The 15,199-nt window shown below is 47.4% G+C and overlaps 1 protein-coding gene across 2 annotated transcripts in view; it reads left to right on the top strand.

The window, feature by feature from the left end:
• The window catches only part of LOC105562681 (glutamate-gated chloride channel), a 32,247-nt gene that overhangs the window by 13,043 nt on the left and 4,005 nt on the right, over positions 1-15,199 (top strand). The window lies entirely within an intron of this gene.

The raw sequence follows: 15,199 nt of genomic DNA, 5'->3' as shown, positions 1-15,199 counted from the left end.
AGAAAAATTCGTTTCGCGGTATCGCGCGACCGATATTCCGTGCAGGATTCCGCGGAATAACGCCCGCATTCCCTCCCCCCCCCCCTACGCGCACGTCGTGCATTATTTCCGCGGTCGCGATTTGTCAATGAGCGACGAGCGGCTCGACCCGCCGGAGAGCTCCGCTAGATCGATCCGAGGAAAGCCACTCGATGATACGCGGCTGCGAAACGAAGGGAACGAATGGTCGAGGAAGGACACGATTTACTACGATCCGCGGATCCACTCGAATTTATCGAGCGAGTCGCTCCGTGCGATCGTAGATTCCCACGAGAGGCTAAACGCGACTTAGGGCCGGTTTCACAAGCGTCGGTTAACTGCTAACCGAAGGTTAATGAATTCTCCGTCTCTTGTTAAATAATAAGATGGAAACGTAATAGGGAGTCGACTGAATTAACAGTTAACCGACGTTCGTGAAACCGGCCGTTAATCCGATGAGTCTTAGAGCGAACAAATTAGAAGCGGAACGCCTTGCCTGTAACGAGAGCAAGGTGTCTTTTGCGTTACGTCCGGAACGTATGTAAGAAAAACGATTATGAGGCGTGATACGGTTACTAAAACAGCGCCGTACAGTTGGGGCCGAGTTTACTGCCGCATTTTAAGATCGGCAGTACCGCCGGTTAAACGTTTTCCCTGTATCGGGGGCGGCGGTACGCTTTAATGATGATAAACGCGCCGTGGCACGCCCGTCGGGCGTTAAAATCCGATCTCGATTCGTTGCAACGTGGCGGAGGGGGCAAGGAGACGACGGCGGATAAAAGTCGGAAAGAAAGGGATGGAGCGACACTGGAAGAGATCGCCGGACAGACAAATGAGACTGTCGGACGAAAGTGACAAATCCTATTAAAAAAAAAAAATTTCGAACAGATATAAGATGTCTCGAGTATATAAGGTACCATTAAGCACATCTCACAACTCATCGTCAATCGCAGATGGTTGAGAGAAGGGGATCTAAGAATTTCATCATACCACACACACGCACACATCTCTACCTCGATGTATCTGACTGCTGCTCAGCGATTGATTAATTTTGTTTGTTCTGTTTGCCATGTTAGATGGGCCCGCGGTTGTCCGCGTCAACATATTTGTTCGAAGTATCTCAAAAATAGATGACGTTACTATGGTAAGTTGAAAAAAAAAAAAGCGAATGCAACGCCCCGTGATCACAGACACACACATGTGCCTTTTATATATGTATATATACATATATTTTTATATATATATATATACCGTACACAAGTAAACAATACAGTTATCTAATGCTGGGTGTTTCGTTACCACGTATCACAAAGTCAGCGCATTTACCCGAAGAAGCCTTGTGTGCTATACGTCGACGTAACGCACGACGACACGCATTGCGAACCACGCGTTCCCTCGGCCACGCGCGTCGAAGTGCCGCGTGCGCTGCGGAGGTGTATAACGATCGCATTATCGATACCAAGCCACGAGACACAGGGGATCCCATCGTTACCGGTGGATAGCCTGGACGACGTTCCTCACGAAAATTCGCAGCCCTTATTTTCGCCGCGGTAATTCGACACGAAGCAGAAAATTGCGGGCTTTATTCCGTACAAAAAAAAAGAACCTAGGCTGCGATAATGGAGAAATTGTTGCTCTCCGCGACCGATTCGACCCGAGATTGGATCCTTATATCGGCAAAAGATTTCGCTCGATTGGCGAAAATGCCACATTGTTGTGGAAACCGAAAAGCAGGCCGCGTTGACGAAAAATTGGACTGGCGCGCTCGTCGGTGGAGTATCCTCCGACATTGATGGGAGATGCCTGTGCACACACACAGTTAATTTACTTGTTATCATTAAGTCGCTGTATAGTATCCTTCTAATGCCCTTTTTGATCTCACGATGTATAGACGACACATTTTTCAATCTACTTCTTTGTGTCTCTCTTCTCCTCCTCGTGCTAAACAACAAAACACCCGTTACGTATCTTGAGGCCCGCTCTCGTGGCTCTTTTGTATCTCCACCTACCGTCATGTTCTCTACGTTAAGCAAGTATCTATTCTGTATGTCTATGAATGAGTTGAGACTTACGAATAGCACGACGCGCTCTTTACCGCCTTCACCGCTCGATATAAACCAGATATTATACTAAACGCATGGCGAAGACGTGCTTCTGCATCCCCCGTGAAATTTACATCGTGCAAGAACGAAGGGAAGCGACGAAGGAATGCGATACTAACTTGCCAGCGTATACAGCTAAGTATACGCGGCAGAAAATTTAACTGTATGCGCAAATCCCTATTCGACTTGTCCACACGCGACGAGCTGCGTCCACGTGAGAAAAGTCTAAAGGTTGCGAAACGAGGGAAATTGCAACGATCGAGGCAACCGTGTATTGTAATTGTGTAGAAATTAGATAACGGCAGAAATAATCCATAAATTTCCGTAATTTAATGCCCGTCGAAACTTAATTATGTGCCCGGGAATTATATCTCCATATATTAAATTGTTTTTCTTGCTCCGGCGCAATCTCATCCCCGCGGATTCGGTTCAGTGTCTCTCTCGCGATTTTTCTCCCCCCCCCCCCCTCGTCTACTTGGCGTCGTGCTGTGCGTAATTATGAAATTCCATTAGAGTATATAGTATCGCTCTCACCCGCTGTTGTGTGGTAGATGATTTGATGGAGTTTCATCTCTTTTTGACTTGTTTCGATTATGTTTATCCGCGTTGAGTCTTTAATATTTTGCTAAGTATACACACACGTACATACACGCTGCCTCGCAAAATACAGCAGACACGTATATACACATCCACACACATTTCTCTCTCTCTCTCTCCCCCTCCCCCTCCCTCTCCCTCTCCCCTCTCCCCTCCTCTTTTCTCTTTCATTTAATAATCCTCGTTTACTCGCACACACGTCTCTCTTTTCGTCTCCCTCTCTTTTTCTTTTTTTATCTCGCAATATTATAATAGCACACATTGACCACTTATTAGATTTACGTACATACAGACATATGCGCAATGTGACACTATGTGTATCATATATATATATACTAGAAAACACCTGCCTACACATATGTACATATATTTATCAGATGTACCCGTTGACTTATTCTTTTAATTCTTTACTGCACCGTGCGACAACACACTCGCTAAGGCATTCTCGTGCTGCTACATCTCTGCGGTAGTGTGCAACCCTTTTTTATCTCATTCTTGGTAATGACTTTTTTTCTAATTGCTCTAACAGAAAACAGTAACCGTACCTGTACGCCGTGCCAGTTAAGCTCATCTATATGAAAATCAAATACTTAACCGTGCGGTATCCGAGAAAACGATCTCGGTGAAAGAAAAAAAATGCTCCTTGTAATCGTTGCGGAAGTGATTCGAAGGCGCAAGTCACGTCGACAATGTAATCGCCGGCGCGTATCGGCGACCAATGCAATTTAATTGCGAGAATAAATTGTTTTTACAGCCGCATTGCGCGCGAGCCGGGAGATTTACATTCAGGACACGCTTCATTTCTCTCCGTTTTCGTGCCGAGTACGTATAGGTGCAGGCTCTCGTCCACTATTTATCAGGGGAGAGTAGGGCAGGGCGCCGTAATACCTTCCAACGTAAGACTTGGATCATAGATCAGAATTATAATTGCAAATACATCCGCGATTAAACGTAATGGATTTTTGTCCCGGTTAACTATTTAAAAAAAAAAGTACACGTCTCTACGTCACGCGCGTGTTTTCGCTACGCTCGCGGTCAAACGGTGCGAGCGACGGTGCGGCCGGTAATACTTTTGGAACAACGACGAAGAACGGAATGCACGTTTGGCAAATACGCTCATTTAGCAGAAAATAGCTCGGGGGTTGTCGCGAGCGACGCGACGCGTCCTTCGGCGGCGGCGGCGGCGGCGGCGGCGGCGGCGGCGACGACGACGAGACATTGTGCTGCCGCGACAGAGCCGGGATTAACCGCGAATTGCCAATTGCGACGACGACGTCGCGGAGGCAGCGTAATTAGACAAACCTGGTACCAATTAATTATACACGGGGCTGGCGACGACGCGAAAGGCGACTTTGTCGTTTGGAGGTCTCGTTATAGAGCTCCAATTTCCTGCCCGCGTTTTCACCGAAGCGAGCCCCACTTTGAGTCGCATTCGTTTACCGATCGATCCCCGTGATTAACCCACCGCCGTTTGCAGACCGCCGTTTAAATATTCACACGCTAAGTGCGAGAAAAGATGATGACTTTTAGGAATTTATCAGGCACGAACGTGACGTGTGTGTGTGTGGGTGCGCGCGGTACGTCCGCGGGTCTGTGTGTGTCTGCCGTAATTTATTTAGCAGTCGATACCCGCGCATGCATTATTAAAGAAGGTAGCTCTCCACTGGTTCGATTTTCTAAAATACACCCGCGCTGTAATGGTAATATATATTTATTATTGGAAGCTTGTATACGATAATGATAATATGACGCAATTCAATTACCGTGACATAATGATAACGACGGCACGTGCCTGTAGGCGCTTCAAATTAGCAGCTTTAAGATTCCAAGTTGCGCATCCGCGAACCGATGCCGTCGACGCGCGCCTTCTTCTACGCCAAAGTGGTGTTGGGTTAATCGCGACGGATCTCAGATCCGTACCTCCTTAAGCATCATATGGCCGTCTCTTTATCAGTGGTACTCGGATGTTGTCGCTCTTGAAGCTCACTTCATCGGCGCCGATATCCTTGCCACTTATCGCGCGGAATAGATATTAGATGACATGATAAGGAAGACATGAGAGAGAGCAGGGAAGAGGTGGAGAGAATTTTATCGGAGACTAATAGAGAGACTCTTTGAATAATAGGAGAAGGCCAATTTTTTATATATATAATAAATATATTAAGGTATAAAAAATACACTCGCTGAAAGTCCATCGGTGGATTGTCACTGAAAACAGTGATTGTTAGCTGAATCATTCGGTGCTACACATATGATCTTTCAGTGATAACGCACCGATTGACTTTTAGAGAGTGTATATAAAATTAGAGAGCAAATAGACGTATCTATGACAATTGTCGACGCAGAAATAATCGCGAGATTCAGTTACGTCGCCGCGAGGGACATCGTGTTCTTGTGGACATTTCGTTACTTCAACAGTTGTCATAAATATTTGCACGCACTTATTTCTGCATACTGGCTCTAATTGGCTTTTGTCTTCTTACCGCGAGGAAATGTAGAACTTTGCGATATTGTCGGTGCCGGCGACAGTAGAGTTATTCTTGGAAGCCTACTACATCCAGTTTGACTGCATTTAATTGTTTACAAGCGCGCCGGCAGATTAACTTAATCCTTTAATATGACTTCAAAGTACCGCACTGCGTCTTCCTCTCTATGTTAATTTCCCTATGCCATAAACTGCAATTTATGTTTCAGAACGTGTGCTTGTAGGGAAGAAATATATCAGAGAAACCTAGTTTACCTAGTTCACTAATCAGTTTCCGGGGGAAAAAAAAGAAAGTAGGGAAGATAGTTCTCCGCCGCGCTCGAACTCGTTCATACAGAAACGATCGTTCTCCAGCGATTCACAATTGTCGCACGATTGTCCAGTAAGCCTCACTGGAGCGGCAATATCCGAGGCCCGCTTATTAGATTACGAGAGTTTAATGCGACTGCAATGCGCCGATTAGCGACACAAAACATTTCCTGATCTGCCCGGCGCTTAATAAAGCCCGGAGGTCAGAAGCGCATTTTCGGTCCGAAAAGTAGGAAATTTACAATTAAAAGTTTGGGAAATCTTTCGTAAATCCTTTGCTCGAATTATCTCCTTTTTCTTGACGAAAAAAGACAAGTGTATACCATGCCTCGAGCCTGTGTTGCTGCGAGAATTTCGCCTCGATACCAATTGTCACGCTTTTCTGAAGCGAACGTTAATGAATGCGAGATCGACGGGTCCGTGACTTCTCAACGATTCGTTAAAACCAGACGCTGCTCCAACAGTCGGCGTTTAGCGAATGTCGGCGGAGCGAAAAGAATTGTATTTCAGGGGTTGTCAAAGATTTAACGGACATTCCGTTAAATCGATACGTTCTTTCTTTCATAATAGGTACGTCCACCTTTCCTACACGTCACGCGTACACGTACTAGGCGTTTCCACCTACGCTAGACTCGCGATCGTTTTATATTCTTCTTTTCTGACTTTTCAATTATCGAGCCTCTCTTGCCTTATTAACGGACACTGCTCGAACACTTCGGATCGAATCACTTATTCATTTTGTGATTCGTAAGCAAAGGTGCAAAACGCTTTTTGTGCTTTCCGCCGAAAATATCGAATAAATAATCGCGTTAAATTATTCATGCGTGCTTTTCTAATAAATCAGTTGCTAAATTATTCAGTGTTTGCTAGCTAAGAGGCACGAGGCATGATATATAAATTTTTATAGCAAAATGAATGATAATCGACCTGAAAACATACACTATATATTTCATATATTTCTACGTGCGATGCGAAAATGGAAAAGAGCCCGTTAATAATTTTCGCCTGCTATGTTGCTCCTTCGCGATGTCGATTAAATCGCTTCCTTCGATCGAGCCCGATGAAATATTACCGCGAATTACCATTACATTATTCGCACCTTTCGCGCGGCCTGGCACAAGAAAGGCGTACCATTGACAGCCACGAACAATGACGTCGCATCAGGATTATAGAGTACGATCCGGATGAAGCGGCGTATCGAGTATATGCGATACGCGCGCGTAGATATCAGAAGCAGCCGTCTGAGATTGCGTGATCCGTGATCGCCGCATCTTACGCCAACTGCCGATTATCTTGTCGCGAGAACGACAGAGACGAGCACGAAACATGGCAATGGGATTCTAGAATTCTCTCCTAGGTGTTTCTAGTACCCATGCCGCGCAACCGCGCCGAAGACAACGACGACAACGACGACGACGACGGTGTATCGCGCGCGTCCGAGAGCAGCGTCCACGAGAGAAGCGAGAGATGCGAAGTCGCGACAATCAGGCCCCTTCTGTGCTCGAGACCCGGTCGGGCCCTTTACGGAGGGCGGGTACGAACGTCAAAGGGCGCGTGATGGGACCACGGTTGACTCTCCGATTCACACGCATTTCTTACATCCAGTATTTCGGATGTCCTCCTCGCAGCATCTGTAGCATGTAGAATCTTCTCTAGAATGTCGCCTTACGTGCCTCGGATACGTCTGTTTTCATATCATTATCAGCCAGCTCTGTCTCTCTTTCTACTTCTCTTCTCCCTCTCTGTCTCTCTCTGTCTCTCATTATGGGTTGTTTTATTTTCCTTTCATTTCGCTTCGCTCATACGTCTCCTCGCGTATCTCGAACGGAACGTAGCCCGGCTGTGCTTCTTTTAAAATTCAGCCAACCGACGGCGTCTATATATCGCTCGTCGTATACCGAGATTACACGTAAAGCGACAGCTGAGGCATTCTGCATTCGGCCTGGGCCACGCGTAGGCAGCCGAACACATACGCACGTCGACTTTATTCCTCACCTGTATGTATTCTTATGGGATTATTTACACTTGGCGAAGCGCACGGATCAATAATCGCCGCTTTTACCGCTGGATATTACTCCGTCTTCCGCGGCTCCTGCGAGAGAGATCGCCCAGCAACGGGGATACTGTCATCCGCAAATCGCTCTTGCTCCACAACTAGCTCGCAGGACAAGTTCTTCCTTCGTTCTCCCTCGATCGTAGTGGATCCGTAGATTTCATTCAGCTCGCTTAGTTACCTGCGACGAGACGTTAATTGAGCTGCGGGAGAAGAAGAAGCTTTAACGCGCTCGCTAAAAATCGCCGCGGTATAGTTCGCCCCATCGCATCACCCCATGCCATTTAAATGTCGTAGCGCGTAGCGCGTTTATTTAAATTTTATATCGATCTCACGATATATCTGCATACATCCAAGCTCATCTCCAAACTCTCTTACGCTTTTTTTTTATACAACTCATATTGGACCGCGTAACGAGATACGCGTCCTGTGCCTCGCGGCAAGATAACGAAAAGGTCCTGTCCCCTCGGAGGAGCGTTTCAAGCTGAGCGAGAACTGAAATAAAGCCGAGTTTCAAGTGTCAAAAATCAATCGTCGGAGAAACGAAAGCGCGGGCCGTGGCGCTTTATCGGGAATTTTATTCGGCCTCCCTTGAATCTTTAGTTCACAAAATTTACTTTAGCTCCCACTTAAAAGGACCTGCTTTAATGCTAAATTGGCTAAAAGGGTAGAAATTTCCGACGCCATAAGTTTTTAAGTAGGAGTAAATTTTGTACTCGCAGTTCGACCTCCTTTTTACCGTCTTGGGTCCTGCTGCACGATAGAATTAAAGGTACGACGTAGGGCCAAAACTTGGACTCGGGACAGCGATTTTCCGAAAGTGCGCGGGGCGTGTCGCGCGGCTTATAGCGTGATTTTATCGCGGGGCACAGAAGTACGTGACGACAATGCGCCATCGTTTTGTCCGTTCGCTCGGATGCGTATCGCACGATCGGCGGAAGCGACGATTCGCGATCGATCCATTGGCGCGTGCGAGAGAACCGATGCGTCTCAGAGTCATCTTATCACGGCCCCCCCCCCCGTTATCACTCCCGCGCCTCCCTTCCCCCGTCCCGTTCCGCCTCCCGCCCCCCTCATTCATCGATGATCCATCCACACCGCAAACTGTGTACTATCCCGGTAAATGAATTAAATGAAAGCGAAAGTGCATTGACAAAAGCAAAAAAAATGATAAGAAAAAAAATGATAAGAAAGCCAAGCCGATCCTCGGTTCACGGCGACCGATTTAATTAATCGATTTCTTTTGTTCTGTTCCGGTCGACGTGTTAGATGGCCCGACAAATGTGAAGGTCAACATCTTTCTCCGCTCTATCAGCAAAATAGATGATTATAATATGGTGAGTGCAATATACAAGTAATCATCAACAAGGCCTACAGTCTGTATATCCTCACATATTGTGTACAACTATATTGAAACGTCACGTGTATATGATGCCGTAAGATTTGCACTTCTCTGTACTTGTATCTGTATTACGTGTATATGTATACGTATATATGCATATATATTATTCAAGTCTGGTCCCGCGCGCGTGACATCTCTGCACACACACACACGCGTACATACGTATATATATATATGTACATATATTATATATATATGCATACTCTCGTGCGCCGCGCGCTGACAGTGGATGTGTGCTAATCAAGTCGCACTCGTTGATTTTTCTCGATGTCATTGACTGTCATGTTACGTCTATATACATAATAAATACTGTACCAGGGCGTACCGGCTTTACCGCGCCGTGGCACGACGCGCGGAGCTTTTGGGCAATCGTGGAGTCGGTCTCTCCTTCAAAGGCAAGAGAGGAGAGAGAGGAGCGCGGTTGGCGCGCGTCGATAAATCTTGATCGCGGACTTGCGCGTGGATAAACCGGTTTATTCTAACTCGGGGTGCCCTCGGGTGCCCGCGAACACGCTCGACGCTGGAGAGATTGGAGAGGTGACGAAGGAAAAATCGACTTCGGACTGGCCAGAGGGTCCGCGTTGTTGCAAAGGCGGCCCGCGGTGAAGCCATCGCGCCCGCGAAAGTACGATCGGTAATCTGTGTTGCTATATACTGATCGTACGAACGTTCGATTGACTGTACGTTGCAACCACGTCTTGTGCCTTGTTGGAACCTTTGCTATAGAGATTGGCCGACATGTGTCTCCGCGAGAGCGGCGAGGTACAATCGCAGGCACGAGCGCTCGCACGCGTTCGCAATCACAATTCAAAATGCGTTCCGAGACACGTTGCAGGGCCTCAGGTTTGCTCGCCGAACAGACGAGAGATAGTAAACTCCAAATACACGCACGTACACACGCACACACACGCACGCATACGCACACGCGCCGCGTGTCTCTGTCTCGTTGAAATGCAAACGGTTGTGGATCTGGAGTTCGTCAACGTTAAGTGGATTTGAGCGCGATTCCTCGGAGTTCCGTGTCAAGAGACGCGTGGGGAGCACGGAGGGCGATTTTCTCAGTGGCGACGTAACATCCCCTGCCGGGTCTGTATCTCGCGCGTACGCGGACGATCGGATAAAAATGGCCGCGTTTGCAACTGTAGCTGTAAAAAAGCCTGGAATTTAATTGGCGTACGCTCCTAATTGTGGCAGAATCTAAGAGCGTACGTCAATCAAATTTACGAACTTCACAGGTGTCGCAAAGCAGCTTCTTCTGCTGAACGCAGCCAACAACGAGTGCCCCGCGCGAAATTTCCTCCACGTGACTTCGCGTCGTCGTCGTCGTCGTCATTCTCTCGTCGATTCGCTTTGACACACGTCGGGCGCGATTTCGGGAGGAAAGTCCGCCGTGAATGACGCCCAGCCGAATTCTTCTCGACGCCGACTTGATCATCGACTCCCCCATCGCCCAGGCGCGACGCGCGAGACTCGTCGAGATAATTGGCGGTTCCGTTTCGACGAATCAGAGACTCGTTACGCTTCACACGCCCAGCGTCACACGAAGATGAGAACAAAAGGATGCGGAGCGACATTTGTTCACACATGTATCCCTCTTCCCTACTTCGCTATTCGGACATCATGCGCTCGCGATCATTAAGCTGAAGGGGATGAGTGTACACTCGCCGGAGTCTCGCGGCACGCGCCGAAGACATCGCGAGAAAGAGTCGGTCGTTGAATTTTAGGCCCTGCAAGCGAGAATCCGTCCTTTCTTGTCGTCTCTCTTCGTCTTCTTCTTCCGCTTCTCTGTCTCTCTCTTTCTCTCTTTATCTGTCTTCTGTCTGTCTTCTTCTTTATTTCTTTCATTCTGTATCACATTCTCATAAGTATACGGGCACGTTCGGCATCGCTTATCCCGACAAATATTTGTCGACCGAATGAGCACGCCGCTGCGCTTAGGGACAAATCTTGGGCGGGGGACGGGGCGGGGAACTCGCGTGGGAGTAAACGCGGCCGTTAGAGTTTTCATTGAACGTACGAACGATACTCGGAGGGAGAGCCAAGGCGCGTCAAGATCGTAACCCGTTCTCCGTAAAGAGCGCACCGTGCGTGCGCGTCGTTCAGGCGAAAAAAAAATCAAATTTCGTCCGCGCGAGGCTGCTCATCGGTACCGTAGGAAAACGGGACACGGACGGCTCGCCGAGGAATTGGCAGTGTCGGCCCCCGAGAAATCTCGCCGAACCCTCTGTGACCTAAACGAAACTCCGTAGCGCCTGGCGACGGCGGGTCCAAGTTGAAAAAACCCCGAAGGGACCCACCCCGGTGTGTGATCGAGGAGATTAGCGGAGCAAATTTGTGCGAAGACGTGATGCGAAAACTTTTAACTTTAATTGAATTTTCTCCCCGGCCGCCCGTCTCATCCTATTCATCCGGCAATAATGTATCGTATTATCCGGCTCTTTCGCGATCCATTTGACACTGATAAATGTTACGGCCATTAAGTTAATTGTACAGTTGCATTTATCGTAACAATATAGAAAAAAAGAAAGAGGAAGAGATAAACTTTAGTAGCGACTGATAAATGTTACGCCGCTCTTTCCTCGGGTACGAGCCTGTTAAAGAGAGATAAAAGTCGCAGCAATAACGACACGGTCCATAGAGGGTTCGCGAGCGTTATTTTCGCGACACATCCCACTATCCCATTGCCATCGGGACAATTGCCGGGACAACAGCGACGATATATAATACTTTCTCACTCGCTAAAACGACCCGTTTCGCAAGGGGGATCGAGAGAGAGAAAGAGACTCGACCAATTAGCCTTTCGTCGCCTCGCGATAATCGAGTTGTGCTTCTCTTCCCGTGTAAGTGCGTCCGTGCACCCCCGACACGTTTAAACGTCTCGTGCGATTTCCTAAGGGAGGGGGGGTTGTAGGGGCGGGGGTGGGGCAGTAACAAATCGCCGTTTCCGCGTTAATTGCGAAGGACGCGGGGGAAAAAGGAGCACTCGTTTCGTCGAGCGGCCGGCTTAAAACGGCAAACGTATCGTCCTGGCGCGTAACACGAGAATACCGCCCGTGAGGGAAGGTAGAGGGACGGCGATGACTGTCGTTCGTTAAAGGTAAGAGCCAGGGAAAAGTTACGAGCCAGCTGTTACGCGCGCAACAGCCTCCGCGTGCAACGTAGCCAGGATAATATCGGAGGCCGTTTGTATCTTACGGCCACGGGGACGTAAATCCGAGGGCTGCATTGCGGTTACCCTCCAACCCCCCACCCCCCCGTTTTTTTTCTTCCCCCTTTTTTTAAATATAGAACCACTTTGATGATTTTTTTGAATGCTTTGCATTTGTCACTGTGTAGCATAAACATTGAGATATTTGACTGTGTGCTAGATCTTATTCAGGATTATGTATGGAACCCTCCCGACGTGTTGTCGCTGTGTCGTTGGTATTATAATTTTACGCTATCGTCGTAGGCGCACTCGATGACACGAGACGTTTATTTCACGTGTGACGAAAGTGTTGTATTATTTTTTTTTATAACAAGTGTTGAATGGGTTGCAAAGGAGCGTCTCTGGCGACCGCACATGCTTGTCCGCGCGACTCGCCGCTTTTCGTGCTGCTATTAGAGAGAGGTTCGGCTCGGCGGCTCAGGTCTCTACGCCATGACCGCAAACGACAATTGCGACCATCCACACTCGTAATTTCCATCCTCCACTTTGATCGAATCGAGCGTGGAATCCGCTAATAGCAATTTCTTCTGTCGGCGTCAAATTCTTTTTTCCTTTTACACAATGTGCATATATATATATATTTATTCGCAAGAACAGCTCGATTTCCCGTTCGAGATATCCCGGCGACGCACGATAGACGGAACCTCCGTAGCGTCGTTTATGCGCACGAGATATATATATATTTTTCATACGAGTACAAAAGCGACGATCGCTTTTATCTCGAGACATGCGAGAATCGCGGAGCGCATGTCACAATCGCGGTAGTATTGCACACGATACCTGTTCCCAAAGAAAAGCTCGTCGTGTTACACGGGAAGGATAAGTACCTTGAAGTACAAACCGGGCATCCACGCGTTTAGCGTATTTTATTTCTCTGTGAGTGATGTATTGCTGAAAAAAAGAAAAGAAAAACGACGCGTTGTGCAAAAAAAAAGAGAGAGAGAGAGAAGGAAAAAGAATAACGCACGAACGAAAGCGCGCCCGAAGAGAGGGCGATCGGTCTCGAATCCCCGTTTGGCGGCATGTTCCTCAATTTTTCAGAAACTTTCCGCCGATATTAGATGCGTGCGAATACGGCCGAGTCGCTAAAAAGTTAACGACGGAACAAAACCACGTGCTATCGGACGAGTTAGAAGTGGAGGAGCGGAGAGGAGCGAAGCACGCGCGAGTGTGAGCACACACTTTAAAGTGAAAACTAATACCGCAAGCCGACAGGATAAAGAAGTTAGGACGAAAAAAAAGGAGAGAGAGAGAAGGGCCAACGGAACGTTTTTTCACGTTAAAAAATACCGTAGAGCGAAACTGCACTGCACCGAGCGCGGAGGAATAGACGAGAAATTCGGCGGTCGGTAGGTCGAAGGAAGCAAGGAGGAAGGAAGGGGAAGATAGGAGAAAAAGGAGGAAGGAGAAAGAAACATGTATTTGCGAAAGCACTCCCTTTTACCCCCTTCTGAAATAGGAAACAGGGCGCAGGACTCTTCGCGCGCCGCCGCAGGAACGGCCGCAGGCGAGCTGGAGAACACGAGAACACCGTGAGCGAAACTGCATGCATTGTCTTTTACCGCTAACAGATTGCGCAATAGTGCCCGAGACATTTCTGGCATTTGATCTGATTACATCTGGTAGGTCCTCGGTGTTCGCTTTTGCATGGCCCTTGACCCCCCGCCGACCCCATCTCCTTGGCTGCGCCAGTGTTATTCGGAGCATTTGACGACAGATCGGCTATTGATGTCCTGTCGGTGCTTGTACGCCCTCGAGTCGCATGATCGCTTTACCGCCCGGAAAAGCGTCCCCGGATGCGTTTCAATAATTCACGCCCAATCAGGATTTCGTCTTCCCGGGACGCTTTTCCCACCGCTGCGACATAACATCTCCGGTCTTCTGTTCCATATTTCTCGACACACACATTACCAGATGATAGATAGTCGTCACGGATTGACGCGCGTTGCACGTCGCCTCAGGTGCAACTCAATAAAATGACGTCCTTCCACCTAGATGCATCAGTTCCATCCGAGTGACGAGTTCACTTATCGACGTGCGCGATCACGCCAAGGGAGATTAATACCGCAGATGTGGATGAAAATGGGTGTCTCGAATGTCACCGATCTCGTTAATCTTTCGACCAAAATCGCATAATCTTCCTGAAAATATTTTTGTATCTCACTTCGTTCGTTGTGCGATACAACGTATAATTGTGCACGGAAAAAAAAATGATGTTGCAGCAACAAGATCGGTGCAATTGAAATAAAATCGTCGAAACAACATCGGTGGCAATAAATGAAAAAATCAGATTGTCGTCTTAATAATCTGGATATTTAGTTTAATGCTTAAATTTAATATTAAAATCAAAATTTGCGGCAGCCCGTGACGTTTAATTCAAGCGACTTCATTTCGCTTCATTCAACAGCATTTTTTATTCCGTGTGTGGTATCGGATCTATTTTTTTTTTTGGAAAAATTAAAAGACACGCAACTGTGTCAATTGGCAGGACGACGTCAGAATATTCGTCCCACAAGAATACAGCTCTCTGATATAAAACTGCAATCCATATCTGTGTGTATCAACGCTTCGTTTTTTTTTATGGTAAGAATATCGACGACCAGTTTGGCGTTGCACGTCCCAGATTGGCGATAATATTATAAATGGAAAGAGAAATTCTCTCTGTTGCGAGACGTGTGAATAATCGCTTTTTATAGATGCGGAATTTTTATCGAGTATATATGTACAAAGAGGAGGGAAAAAGATTACGCGATAGAAATAAATTTCTTTATTGAAGCTCGTTCGGATTTTTTTTTATATTTTTTTTATTAGATTCCACCGCGTTGGAACATTATCGCGGATGCCGGGATCCGAGGATGATAATTGCCGGGTTGAAAAACGCAATTGAAATTATAATTACAATTCCTCGTTAAATGCAAAGCTATCACTTACGCAAGGAGCTATTTTTCCTTCATTCTTCGCAAAAGACTGCGCTGCCGTCGCAAGTAATATCTGATTCGAGATGGATTTAGGCTTCCGTTGCTCG

The sequence above is a fragment of the Vollenhovia emeryi genome, unplaced genomic scaffold (genome assembly GCF_000949405.1).
Source record: "Vollenhovia emeryi isolate VEMERY1.0 unplaced genomic scaffold, V.emery_V1.0 DF939185.1, whole genome shotgun sequence".
In the NCBI taxonomy this organism is placed as follows: domain Eukaryota; kingdom Metazoa; phylum Arthropoda; class Insecta; order Hymenoptera; family Formicidae; genus Vollenhovia; species Vollenhovia emeryi.
This window is presented reverse-complemented; position numbering and strand designations above follow the sequence as displayed.